Source organism: Setaria italica, chromosome III (assembly GCF_000263155.2).
Source record: "Setaria italica strain Yugu1 chromosome III, Setaria_italica_v2.0, whole genome shotgun sequence".
NCBI classification, from domain to species: domain Eukaryota; kingdom Viridiplantae; phylum Streptophyta; class Magnoliopsida; order Poales; family Poaceae; genus Setaria; species Setaria italica.
In genome coordinates, this window is record NC_028452.1 from 21,653,265 (window position 1) to 21,665,417 (window position 12,153).

Consider the following 12,153-nt stretch of genomic DNA (forward strand, 5'->3'; position numbering starts at 1 on the left):
GCATCCCGAACCAACAAAGAGACCATGAATTTTGAAAGGCCCATCAGTGACACGCCAAGAGCATGCCTTTGATCCGTTGAATGTCCTAGCAAATGGCAAACCATCTCTTCGTCATCACCGGGATCGGACACCGGACGCCCTACCATCCAACCCCAATCGACGGGTAGCAAACCCGCCAAGCGAGTCAAAGAACACCAACCCGTACAAACGAGGTGGTAGAGTATTTCACCGAGTCTCCTCCGAACAGCAGCCTTGTCAGAGGTCACGAATTCGGCGCCGCCGTTGACATCACAGGCGCAGACAACACAAACAAGCCCACGAAAGATTCGAGCATCAACGCAGATGAAACGGACGAACAAAAAATCGCCGATGCCGAACCTCCTGCAAAAGATACTGTTGCCTTGCACCGCTCGCCCACGAACCGCCACCAGAACCCGGCCACCAGCAATAAAGCCGTCGCCGGAGAAGCCCGGGTGGAAGCAAAAGATTCCCGGCGAGAACCTAACCGGGAAGTCATCCAACCCTAACCTCCATCCAATGGTGCTGAAGGAACCGACGCTGTCACCGTCGCCGCCTTCGTCAACACCAAGGTGGAGGGATTCAAGCCTCCACAGCGCATCACCGTTGAATCCGTCAGCGTCGCCAAAGTCGCCGCCAACGGCGGATCCACCATGGAGGGAAATAGAACTGGTGGCTGGCATATTAACCACCAGGAGGATCTAATCCTATACTAGTAGGTAGTATGTACACCAGCACCGAAATCCCCAAATCCCTCACCCTCCAGCGCCGGGGAGGCCGCCGGAGGCAAGGAATCCGGCGAAATCGGCGCCGGGAGAAATTCGCCTCTTTTTCGCCCTGGGAAACTGTAGAAGGGGAAGACGAGAGAACGAGAGGCTTCTAGTGGCAGTCGTCGGAGAAGTTGAGAGAAAAGCAATCCGTAGAATGATGGGCCAGTTGTGGCCCACGCTTCTTCTGGTGCTTGAGCAGAGCCCAAGGCAAAAGGACGTTCGTCTGTGTTTGTTTTCTCTGGGTTGGACCAGTAGCGTGTTGAACGGCCCATCTCGTTTGCGAGATCATGGACACTTGGCACACGCGCAAGTACCAGAGCGGCAAAGTGGTGTGGCATATCAAGCTGAGCACACACACGGCTCGGCCTGGCTTTTGCGGAAGGAGCCCGCGTGCCCCGTGACAGAGACGATCAGAGGGAAAGTAGGAAGGGCGAAGCATTGCATATATACCCGGATGCAGGTCAATGCAAATGAAATCAAGAAATACAGCGCCCTTTACAAAAATTGGCTGAGCCTTTTCTTTAGGACACATTTATCCTTCAGTCTTTGCAGTATTCAATAAGCCATATCAGTTAGATGGAGAGAAGATAGTTTCTGATTAGCAGTGGACACTTGGATCTCATCGCAAACCAAAGCTATACATGTATCTGCCAAAACCATACGCTATCATTCCGCAGCTCGCCCGTGGTTCATGCATGTAAAGCTGTTCTCGCTCTCCGTGGGCGTTCCCGTGCTAGTCACTGAAGATGCAGCTCCACCCCCGTCTCATTCCTTAATCTATTTGCCTTTAACAGATAACATATACGTTGTTCCTCACCCTTGCCGACCACCGGCGATCATCGTCCCCGGCCCTTCACCGCTGGAAAATGCCCTTGCTGGCCATGGCAACTTATATTAGAGAGGGAGACGAAGCGCTTTAAAGGTCATGTTTATTTGAGCTTTCTGGCAGCTCCTCAGCGTGTAAAGTTAGAAGCTCAAACAAACAACAAACTTTCTATGCAGCTTCCAAAAAGTTAGAAGTTCGGAAAAGCTGCGTTTATATGGAAAGGTGAAAAACTCAGTTTTTTTGAGCTTTTCGTAGCTTTTTGAATAAAAAACTAACCACATGTTCTAAAAACTACTGTGGCTTTTACAGAACCAGAGGCAGCAGTAGCTTTTGAAAACGGCTCAGGTCAAACAAACAGGCCCTGAGACCAAGAGCGCTTCGGCTTCCTCGATAGTTCTCTCTCGAGCATGCCAGAACGGTTGAAATTCGTATGCTAATCAATGCAAATTCATACCGCTACGTTTAGTGACTATCCGAATCGGCCTAGTTTCAATACCGGTTAGGATATGAAGAATAAAATTAATTTCCTACTCTCAACTATGCCGGATGTGTACCTTGCACCAACATATATGAGACGATAGGAATGACGGTAGTGGCATTTATCTTCCCGATCTGCGCACATTTGACTTCACGGGGCTGCTCCCTTTCCTCCCTCATCAGTTTTCTACTCTAGTTAGTTCGTCGGTGTTAGGCCAAGCATTTCGGAGGTACTGCTCGCGGTGGCCCATGAGAGTGCTCTCTCGTGTATCGTCGGAGCCACACCGCTTAATACAGGGAGCTGTTTCGACTAAGGTCGCTTGCCTCGGGTGATTAGCCTCGCACCGTATATATACTTGGGTAATCGGCGCTAGCTGCCGTAAATTAGTTTTTACTGTCTTTGTCAGGGTCTACACCCGTGTATCATATTTGTCCTGTTTTTTTTTAATAGAATGGCACGCAGCTCTCTCCTGGATTTGACAAAAAAATTATAGATAATGAAGTCATATAGGCTAGCATCACTAACTGGTCCATCCTGGCAGCGCATATGGCATGTCTGCGAGCTGCTAGGAAGGTAGTCAGGTGTTAGCGGACAGAGACAGGAGCAAGCTTGACATCCACATGGTTTATTGGTGCATTTTGCAAACAAAAAGTCCACGCTAATGCAATCTAGCCCTGGACAACCTTGGATAGTCGGATGCCATGTCTGGACCACCATGAACCTCAGTCTCTCCGGAGTGCAATACCTCGGAGGAACTCCACACACGTATCACCACACCCATATATGCACTACTCGTCGCGTCAGCCTCTCTGTGAATTTATATTATTAACCCCTGATTTGGCGATAGATAATCTCATGTAAATACGTACATCAGGTGCACGCTCCTCGTATATATCGAGTCCCTAGCTCCAAAGTCCAAATTAACGCTTAAGACTTCAGTATAGTACGGTAGTCTTCATGTTGAGGTACGCCCTCCACGACGAATGAGTGAAAGAACGGCAAAATGCTTGATGGTCCAAATGCACTTAGGTTTATTTGCAAAGTACTTTTGAAAAAGCCACCACAGTGCCAAATAGAGATAGAGCCTTATAGATGCGTGTATCCACCTGGGCCACCTCACAATATAACGACATGTGCATTTTTCTCTCCTGAAAATAGAACATTCACACTACTGTGGCATGCATATCACATATGGGAAGTACTGCCACATGATTGAGCATTCTATGTCTATATGCATGCCATCCACATCCGCTATTACAGACGTGTATTTATGTCTTATTATATACATGTTCTTCGGTGTATGACCAGTATGCCGTTCAAGCTCGAGAGGGGGTAATTAAGATTGATCTGAGGTGATGCCAGCTAGTTTCGTCTTTTTTTCCTCGTCTCCAACCTGCAGTAGTTTTTTTTTTTGTGCACGATATAATGATGGATATTAGTAAAGGCATTATCTTAAATGATCATATATATACGTAGAAACTATATATATAGTTTCATGCAATGAAAAAAAAATATGTCTAGGTTCAAATCAATTGCTGGGATTAGTCTAATTTTCGCATGATTGTATTGCTGTCATTCGTATCAACTCGGCTGCTTTCTCTGTTTATGGTAAAAATAGCTAGCTCCCGGCTCTAACAGATAGTCAGGTTCTCTATCACTTGCTAATGAGGTGATATATAACAGTACTACTGTGATGTGTTCGGGTATCTATCTCACTTTCATTTATCCTCGAGACAAACATTGCGAGCTATGGAGAGAGACCAAATGTTGTCTCAGCTGACCTTAGTGTGTTATATTTAGAAAAGTGGTATCATATGTTATCTTCATATGGGTTCAGTCGTTATCTAAAACTTTACAACGCGCAGTTTGTTGGTCCGATAAAAGTTCACATGCATAACTAGTAACCACACACATGTATGTGCGTAGACATCAACACGGCGTTTTTCGTTCAAATTTTGTTGTCTATAGTTTTCTCCGAGGGAGAGCACTTTGTGAATGGTAATTTTTAGGTAACAAATGAAAATGAAATGGTCAACAGTGGAAAAAGGATCCAAATTAGCGTCCGTTTGCTTTAAATTAAATAAGTTTTCCTAAGTACGAAAATTTGCAGTCTGTCAACTAGATCAGTTCAGTTTTCTAGTTCGAGCGTTCCTGAATAAGAGATGGATATGCATATATGAAATTGAAAAAAGCTGGATTACTATTTATTTTCATGTATAATGAGCATAATTTAATACATCTATGTTTTCTGTCATGAAAAGATCCTAACTTTTGTCATTAAACCCCGTGGCCCAATCACATTTATACAGAGGAAGACCACGTGATGACACATTACATGCATGGTACCCATCTGTATTCTTATGTAAAAAAGTTAGATACATAAAATATATTATGTGCACTAATAATTTGAATATTTTAACCTAATCCATAATTTATATGTTAAGGCAATTCCTATAGTTTCACCATGTAGCAAAATCTCTCAGAATGCATGAAGATATTTTGATGCAAGGAAATGCATGATAAAATAATTTATATACTTCTATATGTGCATGTACCCAGTTTCAGGTGGTCAACTAATGCAGAAAGTAAATACTCCCGATTCAAACATTAGGCACAATTTGACTTGCATGACCTTCAAAACTAAACTTGATAGCTGATTTCTCTAATATATGGTGATAAGTTTTAGTTATAGAAAATACTTTCAAATTGAATATATGAACCCAAAGTCGCCCACCTTTACATGGAATATTTGCCAGCAAACTAAACTATAAATTTGAGTTTGAAATGAGTTTGTGCCTCATATTCATGTTGATGCTGCATTATTTGTTAATATAATTCAACATATATAAGCTGCAATCCGAAGAGAGCTGGCAGTAGCATTATTGTCTTAAGATTAATCAATAATCTGATGGTGGAGGATGCTAAGATTGCATGATGCATACAGACATTGGCCCGCCGCAGATGAGCATGGCGATGCATTTCCTGATGATGTAGAACTTTCCCTTCTGCTGCCGCACCGCGCTCCGCAGCCTCCCCATCCTCCAACCCTCCTCCCTGTCCTCCATGCAGCAGCTATATGGGCTGACTGGCCAGCTAGATATCAGAGATATATAGATAGATTGGATCGATATATATGAATATGAGCAGCAGAGTTCACACCATGTGTGCGCTACGCTTCAAAAGGCATGGAAGTTTATTACACAACCAACCCACATGTTGTGGTGATCGAGATGCAAAGATGGCCTTGGTGCAGAAATATATATACCCAGCTAGCTCCACGGGTAGATGTTGATGCTCGTTATTGACACACTTTTAGTGCTATTTAACTAGTGTTTTCATGCTTAATCTTATACTAACCCGCCACTTGGCACCCGAAATAACCCCATTATTGCATATGTGTTATATTTTGAAGTATATTGCATTATGACAAGAAATACGATATAATCAAGAGGGTTTGCATAAAAAGTTTAATGGATATTTAGACATGGGTCGTCGGGGGAAGCCAGCACGAGGAAGGAGAGGACCAGAAGGACCAGGCCGATCGGCCTGGGACCCTCTGGGCCGATTGGCCTAGCTCATTCCAGGGTCTGGTCGACCTCCCGTTTCTTCAGCGTGAAGTTTATGATAATGTCTAGGGTTTTTTCACCGACACCGACATTGACCCAGAGCCGCAGCCTATGAGAGATTATAAATACCCCCTCATGAACTTCAAGGAAGAGAGAAGGGGAGAGAGAGAGAGAGAGAGGAGAAAGCACCACGTAACCACCATCCACTGCCGCCACAAGGAGGAAAAATGGAGAGAAGATTGGATCTACGAGAAGTCATGTGAAGCGGAGCACCAGAGGAGGAAGGAACCTCCTAAGCCGATCAGCTTGGAGGTGCCCAGGCTGATCGGTCTGGGGCTTTTCTGCCCCCGTTCGTCATCGTCTTCGGTCTAGTTGATCTACATGGCGATCTTTACCCAGAATTTTATCAACATGTGTAAGATCATGGGGTAAAGTCTCTGTTGTCCTCGGGGTTGTATGGAGATCTTGATTTGTAATCGCTGAACCTCTTATTTAAGATCTGTTTATTATTTATCATATCTTGATGATGCTCCTTCATGTAATGGCTGGCCAGCGCTACTTTGGGTTGGTTATTTGCTTACCTAGAATGATCATCAAGCCGTGTTCTTGTCGTTCAATATTTGAGTACCCTCGTGTAGTGATAATGTGCGAGAGGAAAAGTGTTGGGCATGGTTCACATCCACTCACAATAACACTTAGATCCGGTACTTTCATTCATGGTGATTACATCTACAAGTGATCTAGATCCCTAAGACAAGCGTTTTATCTATCTTGTTTACATTCATACTCTCTATCTGCTTTAATCTAAGTCATTAGTTCTTTTGTTAGATCAATCTTATCATATACAAAGAACCTTTGGTTACATAGATTAGTGCTTAGTTAAGCATGCAAATTCACTTGTTCCACGGATTGATAAACCTTGGGGGATTACTCTAAGGCAAGAGTTACAACTGATCCGTACGTTTGCTTGCAGTTCATAAATTGACGTGTTGACTGCCGTCAATAGTAGACCTCCATGCTCGGGCCAATGAAGATGATGTTACCGTGTAGGCTGTGTACTTGTAGTGAGAGATTACAATGGGAGAGGCTTTGTCCTAGTCAGGGCTCACTACTATAGAAAGGTACTGTTGATGCAAAATCTAAGCTTCAGACTTCTAAGTTGAACAACGCGGAGGACCTAGGAGATCTGCTTAACTCCAGTGCAGGCTCAAATCGGCTCGTGAGTGGTGCAAGGTGTGCCAGTCAATTTTACCTAAAAATTGACAAGGTAAACATTAAATTCCTAAGCCGATCGGTGGCGAAGCCTTTCGAACTCATGGGTAGGCGTTCTTGGAATAAACACCACAACAGATAGATTTTCAAGTAATCATGCAGTGTAAATAAATAGAAGTATTAATGGCATGTGCCATCGGCTATATGAGCCGATGGGCTAAGATAAAGCAATGTAAAACAACAGTCATAAAAGGAGCCTTTGCTCACCATGCGCACATCAGATAAACTAACAGATCTAGTCAATGTCTTGATAGGTGTATTGAACATAGACAAGGTAACACGAATGAGATGGCATTGACATCAATCTATTTGTTGGGGGGAAATATTAACGACCTTCTAATGACCCTTAAAACGACAATCATAAAGGCCCAGGCCCACCTGCGGTAATGATGATTACCGCCGGCCCAACATGAGCAGGGAACACCCCGCTCCGTCTCGCCCGACCTAGGACCCTGGGGTCGGACACTCCCAACCCCTCGATGGCAGAACTCCGCCTCGCCCAACCCGCGGTCCCAGGGTCGGGAGCGCCAGACCCCTCGCCGCAAGACTCCGCCTCGCCCGACCCCGGGCGTAGGGGGTTGGACTCGTCCGGGCCCACAAGATAAGTATCCACCGTGGGCGAAGATCAGCGGACGAGGGGCGCGGATCTCGTGGGCCCCCCCGCTGATCTTCACCATAAATGCACCATCGCTCTAGCGCGCAGAAAGGCACCCGCGCCTCTCGACGTGACCGCCACAAGTACCCGGATGAAACACTGTAGCCACGACCGCACAGGCTACAGTGGCTGCAACTCCCCCTGATTCGTCATATGGCACTCATAGCCTGCGCCGCCCGGCACAGGAGGGAGCTCCGCCCGTTCTCGCGTCCCGCGTGTCCGGCGATAGGGACGCCACGCCCGTGTCCCATGGGCCATAAGCAGAACAATAGGGTCAGCCGTCTCCCCCCAACGTGCACAGTTGTCATGACCAAACGCCATCATCATGCTTGGCGGCAGCGGTCGCCAGGGAGATCGTCGACAGGATCCAAAGACAACCGCCCTCGTTCGGTGGATGCGCTGACAGGAGCCGAAGGCCGGAGCAGGAGGCGGCGACCCAGGGACTTGGTCCTTCTCTTTGTATCTTTACTTTACTTAGCTTATCTCATTTACTTCTCCTCACACCTGGCTCATCTGTAACCATGAGCCCTCCTTGCGCTATAAAAGGAGAACCGGGGGCCCTGAGGCAGGGGGACTCTTAGGCCAACAGAACACACACACTCACCATTAGAGCATCAGTGCACACCCAAGAGACTGGGGACCGGCTCCCTCTCTCATTCGTTTGTACCCCCTACTACAGACCCCGCGTGGGCAACACGAGCAGCTCCTCATACTGGACGTAGGACTTTCCTTGCCCGAACCAGTCTAACCCCGTGTCTTCCCACGCCACCATCCAAAGCCTTACGCGTATAAAAGAAATTTACTAGCTGTAGTCTTGATCCGCTAATCTTGACAATGACACTATTAATCTAAGAGATTAGAACATAACAAATAAGGACCTCTTACCTACCGCTTACATGCTAATTAAGCTAATAGATCTAATTAATGTCATGATAAGTGTATTGAACTTAAACAAGGTAATACAAATGAGAGGACATTAACTTCAGCCCATTAACTTAACAGACAAGCTTGCGGCAGCAAGGCCTCATACACATACCTATCGGATTAGTGACGTCATCATGCTTCGGTGAGATATGGATAATACCCAGCCAATGCATCAGCTCTCAGCAGTAGCATCCTGACGTTAATGATCCAATGGCTAGTAATACGAGGGGCAGGGCTCAAAATCTATCGGACCTAGCATATGTAAAGCAATAAAAGCATGCAAGATCTAACCAGTCGATACGATCAAATAACTGGTGAATGCTTAAACAAGGTCAAGGAGCCGATGAAGACAACCTAACCAGATCTAAGTCGTCCGATAACTGTGAGCGCTTGATAAAACTAAGAGATCGATACGATGCAACTTAATAAAACCAAACAACTCGATAACTGTGAGCAACGTCGAAGACAAGCAGAATATTGGACAAAGTCTAGAAAGTTCTACTTGCAATCTAAGATAACTCAATAACTAGCCACACGCACAAATATCATAATATAAGAGTTAACTTAGAAAGTTTTGATAGAGCACATGATGACCAGGTGACGGTACTTACAAGCTCGCCTGAGATCGAAGCCAATGCAGCCGTGTGCGCAGGAAGGAACTCATCGAATTTAGTCTACTCCTACTCCTATGGTTTTGGCGGCGTGGCGCTGAAAGGTTGTGTTGATTGATTGATTGTTTCACAAGGCACATGGGCTTATGTTTATACCCTGGAGCAAGCTAAAATCCTAGTTGATTACGGCATGAACTGTTACAAACTAATTTAAAACTATTAAAGATATATCTCCACTCTTTCCCTTATTTGGTGGAGTCGATTTCACTTCGGACCATACCCCCTCCGGTCTTCTATCGACTTCTGGAATCCTGGTCACCTACGGCTAGTCTTGGTCAACGCGGAATCATCAACGGGCTCTTTCTCACTCCTTCATCGGCTGCTAGAATCTTATCCTCTTCGGTTGACTCTGGTCAAAAACCGGTGTCAACACATGCCCCCCAATTTTGGAATATAATATTATTGTTGTTGTCAAGATCAGCCGATCGAGACTTAGACTAGTAAATTTCTTTTATGCGCGTAAGCCTCAGATGGTTGCGCGGGAGACACGGGTTTAGACTGGTTCGGGCAAAGGAAGCCCTACGTCCAGTATCGGGGATGTTCGTGTTGCCCACGCGGGGTTCTGTAGTAGGGGGTTACAGATCGACGAGAGAGGGACTGGTCCCAAGTCTCTTTTGTGCTTGCGCTCTCAGGGAGAGTCACTGTGTGCTATGGCTTGTGGGAGAGAAAAACCGATCCCCCCTCCGGCCCTGGGTTCCGCCTTTTATATTGCAAGGGGATGGCCGGAGTTACAGGTTGGGATCGGGTAAGAGGACTGTAAAGAGTAAAGCGTAGAATGGTAAAAAGTACGGCAGGAAGGAGGAGCAAGATCCTAGGCGTTCGATGCCTCTGCCGGCCCTGGGCGAGCGCCGGCGCGCATGCCGGAGGGGGAGGCCGCCGTATGCCAAGTGTTGTTGCACCCTACAGATAGCTCCTTTGATATTTGTAGGCATCAGATCATGATGAGGGCGTTCCGTCGTTATCCCAGCGTCCGTTAGGGAGGACGGCGGATGCTGTTGCTCAGGTGATGGCTGCTGGAGGGAGGGCGTCACATCCTTGCTGTGCGGGACCCGAGGGCGCGCGGGGCCTGAGGACAGGCCGCTCTCTCCTTTGCTCCGGCCGGCGCAGGCCATGAGTACCCTGCGGCGAATGGGAGCCGGCCGCCGGCACTGTAGCCTGCTCAGAGTGGTCGTGCACGGGTACTTGTGATAGGTTGCGTGAGGAGCGCGGTCGTCCTGCCCTCCGCTAGGCCTGCGGCGCATTTATGGCGAGGCCGACGGGGGGACCCATAGGATTTTGTCTGTCTTGCTCATCTTGGACCGCATCCGAGGGGGATCCCTGCCCCAGGGGCCCCAGCGCGCCCGACCCCTTTGCTTGGGGTCGGGCGAGGCGGAACTCCGTGGCGAGGGGTCGGGCGCCCCCGACCCCGGGGTCGCGGTCGGGCGAGGCGGAAACTTTGCGGAGGGGGGTCGGACGTTCCGGATCCTGGCGTCTTGGTCGGGCGAGGCGGAGCTTTGATCACGTCTAAGTGGGCCCGGGCCTCCGTGTCTGCTTCCTTAAGTGGCATATTTAGGGGATCGTTAATATTTCCCCCAACAGTAGCCCCCGAGCCTATGGTGGAGCAGAAGTGCTCCTCCGGAGGCTTCTTTCGCTGTTTCGCCGCGGGCTCTGTGTTATGGCGCGCTTGTTTTATTTCAGCCTGGCTGGGGGAACCTGCAATTTGTGACCACACGCGTGGTAGTTGGTTGCGAAACTGGCCCCCGAGCTCCTGCTCGTTGCAGGAGACCGATCGGGAGGCTAGGTCGACTTTTTGATCGTTGCCCCTCAAGCGTCCGTTCGCTAGGACGGAGGGGTTGAGCCGGGCCACGTTATCCGCGTTGGACGAACCGTGGTGCTCGTTTGAGCTGCAAACGGGTAGGTTCGAGTGGAGTCCCGGTCCCCGTTCGGGGGGGTCTGGCTCGGGCCAAGCTGGCGGCGTACTCCAATTTCCCGCCGGCCAGTTCATATAGTTCCCAGATCCGTTCGACCGGATCTGGGGGCTCGTTGCCTTTCCCCGTGGAAAAACCATGAATTTTATACCGGGCGGGACTCGAACGTGAGGTTGGGACGCCCTTGGCTTTCGCTCGCCTGGGTATTGGCCGCTAGCGGACCCGTCCCTTCTCACCCCTTGCTCGGGGGATGTCCTGAGGCAGCTGTCGAACCCGTGTTGGGCCAGCTTTCGAACCTCTGGACCGTAATGGGCCGTAGGGGCGTTTTCAGCCCCGTATCCCTTTCTTACCTCCCTGTGGGCCTTGGGCCGGAGCGGAGCGGTTGTTGTGCCTGGGCCGAACGTGGGGGGCGTCGTGGGCGCGTTACCCGGGAAGTGGAGTTATGGAAGCGCCGTCCCGCGAATCGAGGATGATAGGATGTTTTCGCGGCCAATCGTGCGTGCGGTTTTCAAAAAGGAAACGGGCGTGGCAGGGGCGTACCTGGCGCCGCATTTATGGCGGCCGGGGCGTCGATTTGGCTTCCCCGGTACCCTTCTTATAAAAGCAGGAGCTCGCCGCGCCGGTTCCTCTTTCCTTCCGCATTCGAGCCTTCTTGCCTTCCACTCAGTCCATCCGCGCTCGCCTCGTTTCCTTCACTCGAAGCCGCGCGCTTTTCTTCCATCTCCGTCGATCTCCTCCCTCCTCCGGTGATGGGTTCCTGGGGAGTTTCTCATTTCACCTCCTCGCGCGCCGAGGGCTTGGTGTGGAAGGGTCTCCTCTGTGAGAGGACGGCGGCGGGCGAGTGGGAGCTGCCGGGGACGGAGCAAGTTCCGTCGCCTTCCCCCGGCTACGTCGTCTCCTTCGCTCACTTCCATGAGCGGGGATTCGCTTCTCCCCCGAGCCGCTTCTTCCGCGGGCTCCTCCACCACTACGGGCTCGAGCTCCAGCACCTCAACCCCAACGGGATCAGCACATCGCGGCGTTCGTCGCGCTGTGCGAGGGATTCCTGGGCATCGAGCCCACTTCC